Source organism: Dendropsophus ebraccatus, chromosome 1 (assembly GCF_027789765.1).
Source record: "Dendropsophus ebraccatus isolate aDenEbr1 chromosome 1, aDenEbr1.pat, whole genome shotgun sequence".
Classification (NCBI taxonomy): domain Eukaryota; kingdom Metazoa; phylum Chordata; class Amphibia; order Anura; family Hylidae; genus Dendropsophus; species Dendropsophus ebraccatus.
The window spans coordinates 202,658,975-202,662,791 of NC_091454.1; positions in this window are offsets into that span (position 1 = coordinate 202,658,975).

Sequence of the window (3,817 nt, forward strand, 5' to 3'; positions counted from 1 at the left end):
CCTTTAAAAAAAAAGATCAAAATGGATCAATTTTTTTTAACATGCACAAAAATAAGGTCAGCTATGTTTTTGTATATATATATTTTTTTTTTCAAAAACAGATTAAAAAAAAAAAAAGGATTGCAAAAATGTAGTGTGAACCAGGAAGTGAGGAAGTGAAAGCCCAGACATTATGGAGAGATACATGTAACCATCAAGTCAAGCATGAGAAGTGAGGGCACTGCTCACAAGAGCTTACAATCTATGAACATGCTATAGTCACCTGCAGCTGCTGGGCCGACACTCTCAGCCTTCTGCTTCTTCCCAGTTACCCGCTGTTCTGAGCCCACAGGACCTGCCTGCTCAGCTGCTCAGTGACTGAGGTGAAACATGGCTGAAGCCAATGATCTGGCCGGTCCTGTACGGTCTGGACAGAACAGAACCTGGAAGAAGCTGAGACCAACAGAGGAGTGGGCACATTGGGGTGACAGCTGCAGGGGACAGAGAGATATGAGTATAGCATGTTTATTACATGTATACAACTCACAACCCTGGAGTAAGTTTTTGGTTTGCCTGGATAAGCCCTTAAATAAACTGGGCTAGAAAACCCCATAAAAATAAGCACCACAACCCACATGGTTCAGCACATGACCTTTTAACCTGCCTATAGTGCACGGGGCGCTGAGGATAAAGGTCACTTTCTTACATTCATCCTTGGTGCTGTTTATTCATTATGCTAATTAGGCAATTCTTTTCACCCACCCCCTCTCCGGGTTTAGCCCAGGGTCCTAGCCAAAATATATTTTTAGTGAATATATAAGGTCAAATGTCAGCTAAGCAGTTTTTCCCTCTACCCCTGAACTAGTGGGTGTAGACCAGCCACTAAGATGTCTCCATATGGTGCACACCCACAATAGAGGAGATCCTGCTCCCTATATAACGGAATAAAAAGCAGTATAGAGGACATTATAAAGGAGTAATGAGCAGTGTAAGCTGTAAATCCAGCACTGGGAGGCAACAGCTGTTTCTGTGACTCCTTCCCTCTCCAGCTCTTCCCCTGTCTGTCTCTGAAGGTGAATTTTACCCAGGGGAGGAGTCTGATAAGCGGAGAAAAAGGCATTTCTCCACCAATTGTTTTGTTATATTAGTACATCGCTGTTTCTTTTCTTCTAAAAAAAGATAATGGGTTAAAGGCTCCCCTACTCCCGCTGCTTACCGTCTGCTCCATTCATCACTATTTCTGATGTCTGATGCTTCCCAGTGTCACTAGCTAAATTAACACTGGGATGTGGGTGTAGACAGGAAGTCATTAGTCAGACTGTTACTTTACAGTCTATAGCAAATAAAGAGACACTGTGTACAAATCAGTTTTCTAGAAAAGCAGCGTGCTCTGGGTATGGCACAGGCTTTATATAATATATATATATATATATATATATATATATATATATATATATATATATAAAATTTGGCAAATATAGCAAAAAAACTGAACTAAAAAAAAAAAAAAACACAAAGGGGATTTCCAGGCAAAATGTACTAATGAGCAGGGTGCACACACCTGGGGCCTGAGTCTGTCTCAGTTCGCTGTGTAGCGGTGACTATGTGCAACTGGTCCCATTCAGGCGAAAAGGGGTTGCATTTATGGTGCGTTTACACGAAACGATAAATTGGACCGATCGTACGATTAACGATGTCGGAGTAACGTTTTTTTTTTTTCATAACGTTCAGCGTTTAGACGGAACGATACATCGTACGGAAAATTCGTTTTGCGATCGTTTAAGCCTATCTCACACATTGGTTAAATCGGCGAACGTCTGTTTACACGGAACGATCAGCGATTTTTTCGCGAACGACGATTTGAGAACATGTTGTAAGATCAAAATGAACGATTTCTCGTTCGTCGTTTGATCGTTCGTTGCGATTACACGTATGATTATCATTCGAATTCGATCGTTATCGCGCAAATTCGCACGATAATCGTTCGGTGTAAACGCACCACTAAACATCTCCACCTCTACATAATGATTGGTAATAAACACGGGTCACTGTGAAGTACAGGCCCCAAGCAGCTGATCAATGCAGTTGCTGGGACCCTGCTGATCAATCCATCTTGCTTGGAAAACCCCTTTGAAACACTGAAAAGTGGCTTATAGAGCTTTATAACCATATTCACATGTTTTGCACTTCACATTGTTTGCAAATTTTTAGTCTAGAAGCCAAACTAATCCAACAGGTCTGACCATGGCCTAAAGCAGAGTCAAGTAAAAAAATAAAAAACAGCCTATGCTCAACAATCATTAGAATGTTGCAGGAGAGACGTGTGGCTGTGCAGCAACCCCCATCCAGTTGCAGGAGATGGTCTATAGTTTTATACTACTGCTTGCAGGGAGCGGGGGAGTGCACACACACACTGTGAGCTGAGATGAACGCAACCCAAGCATGCTCAAGTCCGATCGTTCAACATTTGATTGCCGATGTCTGTAGAAGTTGGATGCAACCCTAGGGCTGCCTGGAAACCATATGTATCCATGTTTTCCCACACTCCCTAGAGTTGCATTCAACTTCTTCAGCCACTGCTATTCAAATTCAGAACAATCGGACCAATACCTGACCAAGAAAAACAACACCAGACATTTATAAGAAATATTTTTAATCATTGTATGTAAACACATTGGCCATATTATAAACGTTCCAAGATGCTGTATAAGAAAGGTTTTCTCTCTCCAGAAACAGCACCACCGTTGTCTATGGGCGGTGTTCAACGTTGCATCTAATGGTCATTCATAAAAAAAGGGATCGACACAGGTTAAATTGAATGTCACTAGGTATATACCACCTTAAATGAGGGCAGCATAAACTAGAGATAGAAATACTGAACAGATTGGTGTACTTCCATCACTATGTCCAGCCGTTCTCCTCATATGCAGGAGAGTAGGATTCTTGCTGCACCCCTGCCCCCGCCCTCCAGCTTCTGATTGACAGCTGACTGCCTATACACAGCATCGAAAGATAACTGCCAATCAGCAGCTAATGGGCGGAGTTTTCTGCTTCTTATGAATATCCAGGATTACTGAGCTCATGCACATAATTCAGGAGGATATCTCTGGATCAGGTGCACAAAACATTGTAAGTGATACATCATTCTGTCACTAGTTTATGCTGCTCTAACATATGGCAGCATATATCTACTGGCAGAGTCCCTTTAAGAATAAGAGTGGCACTATTTTTGGGAAAAATCAGTAGATCCGTTACCTCCTACGACCCCTTTAAGACATTTTCAATTCTACCACTGCAGTCTGAGCGCCATTTTTCTGTTGAAGATGGTATTTAGGCGGTTTACCTCAGCAAATCTCTTGAAGGGAATGAGAACCATTTTGGCACCAGAACCAAATCTTCCGCTCCTAGGTGTATTACTGCCATTCATATTCAAAGGGAGAATGGTAACCCTAAATATACCAGGGATCCTGCTTTGGCGATAGATAGAAACATATGTCATAGACGGTAAAGGGAATACTGTTGGGCCTTGCCAGTTGTTCATCTGACTACAGATCTCTCTGAAAATGGCAGGACTTGTTGTCTATTTTCTATAGGCGACAGAGAATCCAACCAATTTCTTTTATATCAACTGGTGTCAGAAAGTTATAAATATTTATAAATTACTTCTATATAACTCAAGTCTTCCAGTACTTATAAGCTGCTGTATGTCCTGCAGGAAGTGGTTATTCTATTCAGTCTGACACAGTGCTCTCTGCTGCCACCTCTGTCCATGTCAGGAACTGTCCAGAGCAGTAGAGGTTTTCTAGGATAATTCCTGACATGGACTGAGGTGGCAGCA